Below are 15,147 nucleotides of genomic sequence, written 5' to 3'. Positions count from 1 at the left end.
TAACATTATATATATTTGTCAACATTCATCTCATATAGTAACTCATATAATGTACCGCCGATCATCTGTGTTTATGTTATTTTCAATCTTTCACAAAAGTGCGGCTTTTTAATTTTCATCATTAAATTCAAACCATGTAAATGATTTGTAATTAAAATAATTGAATAGATAAATTAAATTTAAAAATCAAACGGTGATCTTAAATTTCATTCATGAAATGTACATTGAGATTATATTTAATGAACATTAATTATCATTAGTATTTTAAGATGACGTATCTTAGATTATTTCATCCAGTAATCGGATTATATTCAACAAACATTAAGGCAGAGCTGCTTTGGAACGCCGTCAGCGCAATTACTATTATAATAATATTTACATAGCAAAATAAATAAATTGAAACGCATTAAACGAGACGATTGATTCACCTCGAAGTGTAAGTACATATTACGTTTACGAAACTCAGAGAGGGATATCATGACTCACCGTTTCGAAAGATAAAACCATTGCAAACAAATGCTTTTTTTTCCAAAGCTGAATGCATTCGCATTGTGTTTTGAAAAAGATTGGGAGCTGCCCAGGGGCGTAGCCAGAAATTTCGTTCGGGGGGGGGGGGACCACTTTCATTTCGGGGGGGGGGGAACCAAAGTGACAGAACAATGGATTTGGCCATCTTTTTCCCTTTTTTCGGTCATTTTCTCACATTTCGGGGGGGACCAGACCCCTAAGTCCCCCCCCCCCGGCTACGCCCTTGGAGCTGCCGAGTGGGGACGGAACAAAAAGTGGTTAATCAATTGATTAATCGAAATGAATATGGTTTTCGTCATCCCTTTCATTATTGAAAACATCAGAGCAATATTCGAGCTAGAGCTCTTTGAAATACTAGGCCCACTTATCCATCACCTTTGAGTGTGACGTCAGTATAGTCAATCGCTTTTCCCTATCTTGTTTCTTTTTAACAAAACTTCGAGCTGCAACACTGTTATCAGCTAAAAGATGGATGATCGTGCCGCTCCCCTTTATGGATGGCTTAACACTTCCACTACCACATTATGAAGAAATGAAACAATTATCATGTAAATTTTTTGTAGGTCATTTTAGTTCTAATTAAAACGAAAAAAGAAAGTAATATAATATTTTTTTAAAAGATTATTTTGTGTTCACAACGAATTAATTAATCAATCCGCTACTTAAAAGTTTGGTCAGCACTATACGCTTACAATGAAAATGTGTTGAATAATACATATAATAATAAATATTTATTTGTTTTACAACCAAAGAAAGAGAACCATAATTTGTTAGGAAACAATTTGTAAAAGCAGTGTTCCACTACATCACATTTTTGTGAAATGCAGTAAACAATTTTACGGGATGAAACCTATAACTGCATTTTATTTAATTGACATATTCGAAAAACTAATAGTCCCACGCTTATGATGTCACATGTTAATCATAAAATAGTTATACACAGCCTTTATACTTGAAAATACCAACACCTAAAAACGTGCGTAAGGTATGTTATGGGGTTAAAATTCAAGTGGTACTTTAAAGTACCCTACATTACCACACATCAACTGCGATCGTATCGCCATACTGCAATTTCTTATTGGAGTTGGGTAAGAAGTGAAGATGTCATCTATATATATATCGGTGGTCATTCCTGGCTCGGTAGGTAAAGAACTTGTTTTCTACATCGGATCGAAATAGGGGATCCTGAGGTAATCTTCGTGGTGGAAAACGAGCATCTTATCGCTATACCACTCAGGCACTTTAAAGCACCATCAACATAGGCAGAGATAGACTTGTGAGTCTGGGGGGGGGGGCACAATGATGATGATGTCAATTCATATATACATTAGGTCAGTCGACTCCACCTTTGACGCTGGGGGGGGGGGGACAATGCCCCCATGCCCCCGTATCTCCGCCCATGACCATCAGTAGTAAAAGGGTTAATCCGAGCTATCCCTCTGGTGAAAGTTTTGAAAAGAGAGGCTCTTGAAGTTAGAAAACGAAGTTCGCGCTCTCAAAGGACAGAGAAAAAAAACCCAGGAATCGCACGCTGTTCGATTCAAACTGATACGTTTAATTTCATTTCAATGTGTGTAATCGAGCAAACTGCAGTTCTCACGCTTTGCATATCTTTCTTATCAGTATTGAATCCGACGAAGTCGATCAAATCAGCCGTTGATAAAGAAGGGAAGAGACAATCTACATAAGAATGGGCATTATATCTTCAGAAAGAAGTAAAATAATAATAAAGGCTTTCGACTCTCAACTCGTCCAATTTTATTTGATGCCTTCTAGCAAATAAGGTATTGAAGGAGATTAAGGGAGAGTGGGGGAAAGGATCCCTTCCCCCTTCCCGTTCGCTATACGTCGGCCAAAACAATATCAGCTCGAAAGTAGATCGTTCGGGTTTTATTGTACGGTTATTATCAACCATTCCACGCAAACCCATGAGCGGCATGGAAGCCAAAATAAAAAAGGAATCATGTGGCCTGAGACCGATTCTACAAAAATGCGAAATTACCCACTTCCATTTTCTTTTTCTTTTATCGTAACCGATCGGGATTTCTTTTCTATCTTTATTCCGATGCCTTTTATTCGATGCACGAAGAAGGTTAATGGAGAGCAGCGCTTGGCACGCAGAGCCACTTAGATCAAAAAATTCAACACAACCAAGACTGGAAGGATTTCCATAAATTGTGAAATTTCTCTCAGCTCTATTTTTGAGGTTCTACCTCGAGAGAGAAATAAATTATCCACTCTTTTTCACGCCAGGTAAATTCATCTATTGGCAAGACCAAAGGCATTTTCGGGAGGAGAAACGAAAACATTCATTTAGAAATAAACTAGAGTATATATGTTACGGGTCGAGTGGTCATAGTGAAGGACTCTCATCACGAGGACCCGAAACCGATCATGATTCCCGCTCTGTCCCCATAGGGGGACATAAGCTGGTCACCCAGAGCAGTGTTTCTCAACCGCCGGGCCGTGACATCAGTCGTACCGGGCCGTGAGAATATATTCATTACCCTTTTATTTTTCAAAGCATTTCCATGAATAACTAATTGGTATATTTCACTCTATTATGGTACATATTATTTTAATTTTTCAGTCTAAAAATCATACAAGGGGAAAGATGAAAACCCTCCTCTAGAGTTCCAGAACAAAGGCTTCCAGCCGCAATTATAGGGGTGTATCGACAGTTCCGCACGGTGCATTTCCGCGCATGGGGAATTTGGGGACGATTCCGCACAGCCCATTCCCGCACTTGCGAAAACAAAGGTCCTTCTTGTCTCTCTTTTTCTATTCCTGTCTCTTCCTCTTCCCTACCATAAATGGCCTGAAGTTATAAGAGGGGTTGTATCCTCATGAAATTGTGCCACTGAAATAATCTTTGACTCGCGCTTTTTCAACTAATTTCTCATAATTTAAATATATAAATAAAAGAAAACAATAGGTGGATACATCATTATTGTATATGTTAAAATATATATTCACTTTATTTTTTACCGTAGATCAAAACAACAGAAAAAATTCCAAATCACAACGTTTCCTTCTGAGGCTTGCACAGTAGGCGCAGTAAAATATCTTACCTTTTTTTTTCCTGCGCAATGTACTACATGAAATTGATTCTTCAATAAATTCTTCAATAGGCAAAAGGGTGTAGGTGAATAATCGCCCCCCCCCCCTTGTTCACTATATAATCCCCCCCCCCCCTTTTTCGTTCTTTATTGGCTTACCGCAATATCCATAGCATGTTTTCAAATTTGACACATGGACACATTTCTCTTCAAATCGAGATGAGTTCTATTTGTACCTCTAAAACTGAAAATTTCACTGATATTTTAGGGGTTTTGATTTGTTTGTAAAATTTTTACAATAGACTCCGGCGGTGTGCTAGTCCAGCCGGTCCAGTAATCCGGCGTTTTTACGAGTGGTTTCTTCGTGCACTGATGAGGAAATCATGTCACTGCATGTCTTTGCAAAGAATTTTATATTATTTAAATGGATTTTTTCAATTAACTTTCGGTATTCGGGTAATTTCGGTAATCCGGCACACTCCGGTTTGATATGTGTCGGATTAGCAAGAGTACTGTATTTCAATCCACAATATAAAGTATATATACAGGAAATATCTGCAAAAGTTCGAAATACATCCATTAACGAAACTTGAAGGTTCGATAGTCGAAGACGTTGCCGCGTCACAAAGGATCGAGAACTCTTGAGCACCATGACGCTCGTGTGCAAAAGATTGTAGATGGCTGCTGTACAGACAGTGTCGCACGCTTGTCACCATCACGTTTGTTGTGGATTTATAGTATTTGCTAGTGACAAAGGCCGAAATAGTCTTCAAAGCTTCAAGAACTTTTTCGCAGATGGGACTTTTAAAAGTTGTAGTAAGCAGTTTTATCAGTTGTATACGATTCATGCAGACATAAGTAGGAATGATGAAGAAGTCACAATAGTTCCTATAGTTTTTGCTTTGCTTGGAAAAAAAAAACCGGAGGATTCTTATGCAAAACTATTTACTGTTTTAAAAGAAGCCAGATGGAATCCTCAGTCAGTGACTGTAGATTTTGAAATTGCATCAATAAAGGCTCTAGAAAGACTATTCCCACTAACCAAAATTTTTGGATGCAATTTCCATTTCAACCAATGTCTATGGCGGCACGTACAGTCCTTAGGGCTCGTAAATTATTACAAGAGCAATGATGAAGTAAGATTACATGTGCGTATGTGTGCAGCATTAGCACATCTACCATTAACTCAACTTACCAATAGAACTCATCTCGATTTGAAGAGAAATGTGTCCATGTGTCAAATTTGAAAACATGCTATGGATATTGCGGTAAGCCAATAAAGAACGGAAAAGGGGGGGGGGGATTATATAGTGAACAAGGGGGGGGGCGATTATTCACCTACACCCTTTTGCCTATTGAAGAATTTATTGAAGAATCAATTTCATGTAGTACATTGCATAGGAAAAAAAAGGTAAGATATTTTACTGCGCCTACTGTGCAAGCCTCAGAAGGAAACGTTGTGATTTGGAGTTTTTTCTGTTGTTTTGATCTACGGTAAAAAATAAAGTGAATATATATTTTAACATATACAATAATGATGTACACTGCCCACATAAAAAGATTATGGTTGTCTTATTTAAGTATGAATAGCTTCTCGATCTATCCCACTATGTCTATCGTATTTCCTTTGTGTTAGAATTCACAACCCCGGAGGTAAGCTATTTCATTGACAGCCCTACTAGAGAAAAACTCCCTGTGTCACCACACAATCTGGAATTTTTCCTTAATAAACGATATTGCGTCCCCTTGTCGAAGCAGTTGATTGACGGTGTATTAATAACTCAAAATCCATCCTATCCATCCCAATGAAAATTTTATATAAACACTTTGATTACATACTCCCACCAACTGCGTTTTTCCAACGTAAACACATTCAAGAAATTAAGGTGTTTTTTTTATAGCTCAAGCCTTGTGTGCCAACAAGGGCACGCACAGCACTTCTCTGCACGCCATCAACCAAGTCTATGTCTTTCTGTAGGTATAGTGTCCAAAACCTTACGGCATAGTCCAGTGCACGACGAAATAAGACTCAGAAAAGCGGAAGAATGACTCTAGGAGAACGCGAAGAGACCTTTTTATACATGCAAATTCTGATCCATTATGCTTAACCATTTTGGTTAGTTTAATAGATTCTGTTCATGTACCAAGACTTCGTCACATTTATCGGTGATTATGTATGTTCTCCAGTTCGTAAGGTCGTATTGGTAAATACAATAAATCGTCAACGAATTAATTGAATTTACCAAAAATTATGCATTCGATCGGGAATGCTAGTTTTATTTGTACGTAATTATGTGTGTGAAGAAAATCTGTCGACACTTATTTTAATTTAATTTTTATGGAAAAATACGTGTCGTGGACGAATCGCAAACTAATAAACAGGTTAAATGAAAACACGAGAAATTATAATTTTTTTTACATTTATCAAATATACAGACTTCAATTAGGAATTATGGATAATCGCCGGTAAAATGATAAACACATTAAAATTCATTCAATTTACCGAGGCTATCAGTGATTATGCATAATGACAACTTTAGCAACTTCCCGTAACATTTATGGGTAAAAAATAGTTTGGAGTGAAATATTCCAAAAAAAATCGGCATTCTCTCGAGTGATAATAAAAAATAGTTGAAGTAAATTACACTAATGTAATGTGGATACAGCCCCTATACAACTCCTGTCTACTTCAGGAAAGCAATAAAAGAAAGTAGGGGTTAGAAAGAAAAAAAAAGAAGATACTTGGGAAGGGGCTTGATTGTGCGGAAATGTGTACAAAATCTCCCCTATGCGGAAATGCACCGTGCGGATCTGCTGCCAGACCATTATAGGATCCCTCTTCCCCTTATCGCACTGAAAATCCTTCGTTTTGTTGCTAGACCCAAAGAAAGGAAGCATGTCTCTGGTCCTCCCTCCCCTCGGAACTAGTATTTTTTTCCTTTCGTATTTTTGAGTATCTGTCTTCACGAGACCCAAACAATACAGCAGGGGCTGGGAGCGTTTTTCCATATTCTCCGTGCTTTTCCCTCAAAATATACTACTGCTTCGGGACTCTCTGTTGACAACCAGATGACCCTGTTGTTTGCGTGTTCACGGTTTGCCATTGTCGGCACCACAGAAAATGTCCTGAAGGCAATAATGCCATCCACTCGGTATCCCACGTTCCTTGGAGACTGGAAAAACATATGTGCTACTCGCCATTGACCAAGCCGCATAGCTTCAAAAGGGAATAATTGTGAGTGATTAGGAATTTCCGGGCAATATTATAGAAAACCACCTTCGACCATTGGACCCGTTATTTATGGCCAGTGGTAAAAACCTCTAGCAGTCATTGTAACGATTTAGTATGTGTTCTCAGAAACGAACGAAGTATTTTACATATGCGTGGCAAATGTCAGCGACTAATCAGTGAAACACCTGCTGAAAACAGAAAATAGTATATTTTGAATTGGTCATCAAGGTGCACATAACTACTGGTGATAACTCAAATACTGTTTTCTTTCAAAAACGCAGTGAATTACGTTGCGAGGGTTTTTGTTTTGATTTCTTTTCCAGTGTGGATAGGTTCACAAATCTAAATTTTTGTTAAAAAATAGAGAAAAGTTTAAGTTTTAGAGTAGAAAAATCGCGATCAAAGTTTTGTAATTTATCAAGATACGCAATTTAACATAATTGCATCTATCGTGAATATACCGAAAAGAGTGTCTCGCCCAAAACTGAACAATTTTCTGCTCTTCGGTGGACTTTTTTTATTGTGAGTTACAATATATATGTTACCGGCAAAGTATGAAATCCAGGCATTCTATAGAATGCCTAGGCATTGTATAGAATGCCTGGTCGTTTCAGGCAAAGTATGAAATACCGGTTTTATTCTATACTTTGCCTAGGCATTCTATAGAATGACTAGTCATTCTATAGAATGCCTAAACACAACCCAGGCAAAGTATGAAATATCTTCTTCCAACAAATCTCTTAAGGGGCGGTATAAAATATTACATAAAATTAAAATTTCACAGAATTTTCTTTTTTTCCCGGAAACGTTTCCCTTTCACTCTCGTGAAAAAGGATCTGTTGAGGGGCGGTATAAAATATTACAATTCCTTCAAATTAAAATTTTGCAGAATTTTCGTCATTTTTTCCCAGAAACGTTTCCCTTTCGCTCTCGCGAAAAATGATCTGTGGAGGGGCGATATAAAATATTACAATTTCTTCGAATTAAAATTTCGCAGAATTTTCGTCATTTTTTCCCGAAAACGTTTCCCTTTCGCTCTCGTGAAAAAGGATCTGTTGAGGGGCGGTATAAAATATTACAATTCCTTCAAATTAAAATTTCGCAGAATTTTCTTTTTTTCCCGGAAAAGTTTCCCTTTCGCTCTCGTGAAAAAGGATCGGTTGAGGGGCGATATAAAATATTACAATTCCTTCGAATTAAAATTTCGCAGAATTTTCGTCACTTTTTCCCGGAAAAGTTTCCGTTTCGCTCTCGTGTAAAAGGATCTGTTGAGGGGCGGTATAAAATATTACAATTTCTTCCAATTAAAATTTCGCAGAATTTTCGTCATTTTTTCCCTGAAACGTTTCCCTTTCGCTCTCATGAAAAAGGATTTGTTGAAAGACGGTATAAAATATTACAATTCCTTCGAATTAAAATTTCGCAGAATTGTCGTCATTTTTTCCCGGAAACGTTTCCCTTTCTCTCTCGTGAAAAAGGATCTGTGGAGGGGCGATATAAAATATTACAATTTCTTCGAATTAAAATTTCGCCGAATTTTCGTCATTTTTTCCCGAAAACGTTTCCCTTTCGCTCTCGCGAAAAATGATCTGTTGAGGGGCGATATAAAATATTACAATTCCTTCGAATTAAAATTTCGCAGAATTTTCTTTTTTTCCCGGAAAAGTTTCCCTTTCGCTCTCGTGAAAAAGGATCTGTTGAGGGGCGGTATAAAATATTACAATTTCTTCCAATTAAAATTTCGCAGAATTTTCGTCATTTTTTCCCTGAAACGTTTCCCTTTCGCTCTCATGAAAAAGGATTTGTTGAAAGACGGTATAAAATATTACAATTCCTTCGAATTAAAATTTCGCAGAATTGTCGTCATTTTTTCCCGGAAACGTTTCCCTTTCTCTCTCGTGAAAAAGGATCTGTGGAGGGGCGATATAAAATATTACAATTTCTTCGAATTAAAATTTCGCCGAATTTTCGTCATTTTTTCCCGGAAAAGTTTCCCTTTCGCTCTCGTGAAAAAGGATCTGTGGAGGGGCGATATAAAATATTACAATTTCTTCGAATTAAAATTTCGCCGAATTTTCGTCATTTTTTCCCGAAAACGTTTCCCTTTCGCTCTCGCGAAAAATGATCTGTTGAGGGGCGATATAAAATATTACAATTCCTTCGAATTAAAATTTCGCAGAATTTTCTTTTTTTCCCGGAAAAGTTTCCCTTTCGCTCTCGTGAAAAAGGATCGGTTGAGGGGCGATATAAAATATTACAATTTTTTCGAATTAAAATTTCGCAGAATTTTCGTCACTTTTTCCCGGAAAAGTTTCCGTTTCGCTCTCGTGTAAAAGGATCTGTTGAGGGGCGGTATAAAATATTACAATTTCTTCCAATTAAAATTTCGCAGAATTTTCGTCATTTTTTCCCTGAAACGTTTCCCTTTCGCTCTCATGAAAAAGGATTTGTTGAAAGACGGTATAAAATATTACAATTCCTTCGAATTAAAATTTCGCAGAATTTTCGTCATTTTTTCCCGGAAACGTTTCCCTTTCGCTCTCGTGAAAAAGGATCTGTTGAGGGGCGATATAAAATATTACAATTTCTTCCAATTAAAATTTCGCAGAATTTTCGTCATTTTTTCCCTGAAACGTTTCCCTTTCGCTCTCGTGAAAAAGGATCTGTTGAGGGGCGATATAAAATATTACAATTTCTTCCAATTAAAATTTCGCAGAATTTTCGTCATTTTTTCCCCGAAACGTTTCCCTTTCGCTCTCGTGAAAAAGGATCTGTTGAGGGGCGGTATAAAACATTACAATTTCTTCGAATTAATATTTTGCAGAATTTTCGTCATTTTTTTCCGGAAACGTTTCCCTTTCGCTGTCTTGAGAAGGGATCCCTTGAGGGGCGGTGTCGTCAAATTAAATTTTCACACGGTTTTCTTCCATTTTTCCGGGAAACCTTAACGTCTGGCTCTCTGGAGAAGGGATCTGTTTATAGGGTCGGTATTCTTATTCATAGTTGTAATTATAGTGATATAATTTATGCGTCGAAAAATAATTTCAATAGTTGATTTTAATAAAGTATAAAACTATAAGCATCTAAAAGTAGGCTTTGTAGATTCTACAATGTAGAACATTCGCGACAAACCACGGCATTCTTGCAAAAAAAGTCGGGACAGCCAAAATAAAGTGAAAACACGGGAATGTCCCGGGAAATGCGTGACATATGTGTCATATGCATAAGGTCACCACAAAACTTTGCTAAGTAGGCATATATTTTGCTATTTATCTTTTATGTTCACTGTCCCAAATTTGTTTTTCAAAATGTCCCGTATTTTCGACTAAACTCACTTGACTCGCTGAAACTCGCTCAATCTTGACTGAAAACGTGGAGGAAGATAATTTTAATTTCTTACAAATCACGGTACGATTAATTATGATTGTAAACATAAACGTTCATGTCGTATATATATTTGTGACGTGTTTCTTTTTTACATAACAAAAACAAGACATTTTTAAATAAATACCAATAACATAACATTTATTTCGTAAAAATACATTTTTATTTACAGCAATTTATTGTAGTCCTTCTTCGTACATACCCATCAGCATTTCTTTCCCATCAATTTTAACCATAATTATCAATTTTTCAACATTTGACAATTTTTTGAGAGATAGAATAGCAATAAGCAGGGTGACCATACATCCCGTATTTCTCGGGACAGTCCCAGTTCTTTTCTGTTTTCTTGCTGTCCCGACTTTTTTGCAGAAATGTCCTGAGTTTTCAAATATTTTCAACGAAGTCAACTTGACTTTTTATTCTTCAAATCAACGATTAAAATTATCTTTCCAGCTTAGAAATTACATCACGATAATGAGGCTTTTGGAATAGACATCATAATCATCATCAGCATTCTCAAAGGGAATCCCCCCCCCCCCGAGCCAAGATTATAGTGTTATTTTACAGGAAAAAAGGTAAAACCCCCTCAGAAGGTAAAAAAATCTCAATTCCCCCTCGAGAAAATTCTGCGTACGCCTATGATCATCAGTATCACTTGGAGGGATAAGCACAGCATGCTTTTCCCATGGAAATCAATGTTAAAATTGCCGAATTTACCGTAGAAATGTGGAAATTTAGTAGGGGTTTCCGCCTCATCAATAATTTTAAAAGTTGAACTGAATTCTCGATTTTCGAAAAATTGAGTTCACTTAGAAATATGAAGCACAGAAAATTAAATATAAAATAATTAGCCGGACCTACTTTTGAGTTAGATATTCATGCAATAACATTGATTTATATCTTCTCAAGCACAAAAATGAGAATTAATACTTCTGTATTGTTTTATAATATCCAATATCATCAATCTATATAGTTTAGGATGTTTTGAAGTTAATTATGGGCCCATAAATTACCCTGAAGAAATTCCGCAGCTTTAATCAACCATTTTTTGAAGCAAAAGCAAGCAAATCGATAACTTGAGCTTCAAGAAAATTTTCGAAATATCTAGCACCCATCAAAAAGAAAAAAAAAACCAATTCATTTCTGTTTCTTTAATTTTGATTTATGTCTTTCATGAGTTGCGCAGGAAGTCGCCATATTGGTTACCATGTATGTCTCTCCAGAAAAAGGGAAATATCACGTGATTCAAAAAGCCTCATTAAGAGACTAAAAACAAGAATATTCATCTCACACATTTGTCATGTTTTTTTTAATTCATTGCAATTTGAAGTGGCGCTTTATTTCTCGCGGTTGGCGAATTTTCAGTGATTTTAGCACGAGTTAATGACTTCGCTTACTTTTGGCATCATTTAGCGATAATTGACATTGTCCCGCAATTTCCCGTATTTCGAATCCCAATTTCACGTATTTTTCTCGAGCAAATATGATCGGCCTAACAATAAGCAATTCTTTACTTAGAATCTCTATCTCCCGTATTTCCAACGATAAAATATGGTAAACCTACGTATACCAATTTGTTTTCCGTGACCGACATACCACGGTCACTTTCCCTCGAATAGATGAGTTAACGGGCGCTTTATACATTATATTTTTTGTTCATAAATCCGTAGATAAAAATTTCGGTTACTTCAAGACAAAATGATATCGCATAGTCCGCATTTGCAAGTTCCATTTATCAATGATGAAATATTAACAGTAGAAAGACGGAACGGGGGTCTTTTTGACCCTGTACGCTGTTTAAGCTTACATATCTCTGCTAAGAATAAACCGAACCACCTGGAATTTCTGGACTTTTCCTGAATTAGCATGTTCTTATTGTATACCAAAGCTTCCTTTCGTTACCTTTTTAACAACGAAGCTACGAGCGGATATACCTAGAAAGACCGAAGGGGGTCATAGTGACCCTTAATTATATTCTAGCACATTATGCGGTAAATACTACTATCGTCGTCACAATTGATTTCTAAGTAGGTTATAATCCTTCTGAAAGTCTTTTTTGCATTTGACCTTGTGTGTGACCTTTCTTTTCCTCTCATTCTTATCTGCAAGTGTCGTCAGCAGGTGTGTCATTTTTGGTTTTTGTCAAGCATTCTTGCCATATTATCCGTTAAATTGTTTATTCTGGGACGTAGAAAATTTGAGTGCATGTGATCTTTTCAAACAGTTTAGAACATAGTTTCAAAAACTTTTTGTTCCATCGCCCCCTTCTTCAGATAAATTTTTCCCTCATCACCCCCCAACTCAAGCGAACCCATAGGATCCTATGTTATACCCGTGGCTTCTATCGCCTCCTTGGCCCTTTCTATCGCCCACCAGGAGGCGATATTGCCCACTTTGGGAAACATTGGTTTAGAATGACAAGAAAACGTATATTTATTGAAGAAATACTCCAGGAGATGCAAAGATTAGATGAGAGAAACTCTGGAAGCAGTTATGATGAAAGTGCAGAAGAGCATAGACCTACCCTATGTCGAACTGTAGTGAAGAAAGTAGCGGTTCTGATGACGAAGATTTAAATCAATATAAAATTATTTCTCGGGAGCGGTAGCCCAGGTCGATAAGATACTCGCCTAAAGTACCAAAGGATGTTTAGAGGTGTCGCGAGTTTGATACCCGGTTCGTCTTTGTCAGAAAACTTTCCTGGCACAGGGGTACAACAGACACGGCGACTTGACCGCATGAAGTCCCTCATTGAGGAGTTAGTGCACCAACCTCTCGATGAGCTTAGAAACAAGCTTGCCGTTCGGAATCGGCAATAAATTGTAGGTCCCGGTCTAATTAGCTCTCGTGTGCAGAAAATGACCGTGGTGTGACTCATTATAACTCGTTGAAGCCACAGAAACGATCTAAGAAACTGTAGCAGATGGGAGCATATGGAAAATCATAGAACCTTCCTCAACTTTAGGATGTCGAGGATCGCAAAATATATTGAGAGAAAATCAAGGCCCCACATTTTATGCGCTCAAAAAACATAAATGAAAGTGTTCTGGGTTCGTGACGCCTTATTTTCTGCGACAAAATGATTCGACATATACAGAAGCTGAAGCCCATCGTCGTCTAAATAAAACTTCTTGGTCAGTTTCTTTGCTTGAACTGGATGCAACGATATCCATTATGTATGCAAGAGGTGCAAAAAACTTCCTACTGAATTCATTGTGGTCGTCGAGATTTGGGGTCCTCTATTTTTTCCCCAAACAATGACAATATATCGTTTCAAAGGAATTTTGAAATTCATGCAATTCGATCTGACCAATTTTCTCTTGCATGTTCACTATGGATTTCATTCATAGAATACAGTGCGACTTGCTACAAAACAGGGCCCAATCTAACTGTGGACGAACAACTTCTACCCTCAAAAGCAAGATGTCCATTTACACAGTATATCCCAAGTAAGCCAGACAAATTTGGGATAAAATTCTGGCTTCTTGCCTGCGTTGATTCCAAATATATTCTGAATGGACAGAAAATCAGTTTCGATTACACTGGGACAGATAACACCAGACCAGCAAATCAACTTGTCTATGAACATGTAATTCGATTAGCCAAACCTTATCTAGGAGAACGTTGAAACAAAACAACAGATGATTATTTTACATCACTGAGATTATGTGCAGTTTTGAAAAGGACAGGCTTGGTTGGGACCCTTCAAAAAGACCGTCGTGAGGTACCTCCAACTGCAAAAACAGGAACACAGGATCTATACTCGTCGATAGTATTCAAAACTGGAACTGATATCACGCTGACATCTTATCAGAGAAAAAAAAAATTAAAAATGTCTAGTTCTGAGTTCAATCCATACTGATGTAACTATCAACGAAAACGTGAAAAAGACCCCAGAAACAGTTGCCTACAATAACGAAATTAAATATGGAGTCGACATCGTGGATCAAATGGTGCGATTATACACCAATAAGGATGGAAGTCGTCGCTTACTAATGCATGTTTTCGGAAAAAATTACGAACCTCAACAGATCCTTTTTCGCGAGAGCGAAAGGGAAACGTTTTCGGGGAAAAATGACGAAAATTCTGCGAAATTTTAATTCGAAGAAATTGTAATATTTTATACCGCCCTTCAACAGATCCTTTTTCACGAGAGCGAAAGGGAAACGTTTCCGGGAAAAAATGACGAAAATTCTGCGAAATTTTAATTCGAAGAAATTGTAATATTTTATATCGCCCCTCCACAGATCCTTTTTCACGAGAGCGAAAGGGAAACTTTTCCGGGAGAAAATGACGAAAATTCTGCGAAATTTTAATTCGAAGAAATTGTAATATTTTATACCGCCCTTCAACAGATCCTTTTTCACGAGAGCGAAAGGGAAACGTTTCCGGGAAAAAAAGAAAATTCTGCGAAATTTTAATTCGAAGGAATTGTAATATTTTATATCGCCCCTCAACAGATCATTTTTCACGAGAGCGAAAGGGAAACGTTTCCGGGAAAAAAAGAAAATTCTGCGAAATTTTAATTCGAAGGAATTGTAATATTTTATATCGCCCCTCAACAGATCCTTTTTCACGAGAGCGAAAGGGAAACGTTTCCGGGAATAAATGACGAAAATTCTGCGAAATTTTAATTCGAAGGAATTGTAATATTTTATACCGTCTTTCAACAAATCCTTTTTCATGAGAACGAAAGGGAAACTTTTCCGGGAGAAAATGACGAAAATTCTGCGAAATTTTAATTCGAAGAAATTGTAATATTTTATACCGCCCTTCAACAGATCCTTTTTCACGAGAGCGAAAGGGAAACGTTTCCGGGAAAAAATGACGAAAATTCTGCGAAATTTTAATTCGAAGAAATTGTAATATTTTATATCGCCCCTCAACAGATCCTTTTTCACGAGAGCGAAAGGGAAACTTTTCCGGGAAAAAATGACGAAAATT

General features: G+C 37.1%; 1 protein-coding gene across 3 annotated transcripts in view; it reads right to left on the bottom strand.

The window, feature by feature from the left end:
- Nucleotides 1-15,147, bottom strand: part of LOC149076617 (glutamate receptor ionotropic, kainate 2-like) — a 122,025-nt gene that overhangs the window by 72,255 nt on the left and 34,623 nt on the right. The gene's annotated exons all lie outside the window — the stretch shown is intronic.

The sequence above is a fragment of the Pholcus phalangioides genome, unplaced genomic scaffold (assembly GCF_987345545.1).
Source record: "Pholcus phalangioides strain wild (caught in Gottingen) unplaced genomic scaffold, Ppha-v1.0 ptg000015l_1, whole genome shotgun sequence".
NCBI lineage: Eukaryota > Metazoa > Arthropoda > Arachnida > Araneae > Pholcidae > Pholcus > Pholcus phalangioides.
Note: the sequence above shows the minus strand (reverse complement) of the source record. Positions and strands in the feature narration are given on the sequence as shown.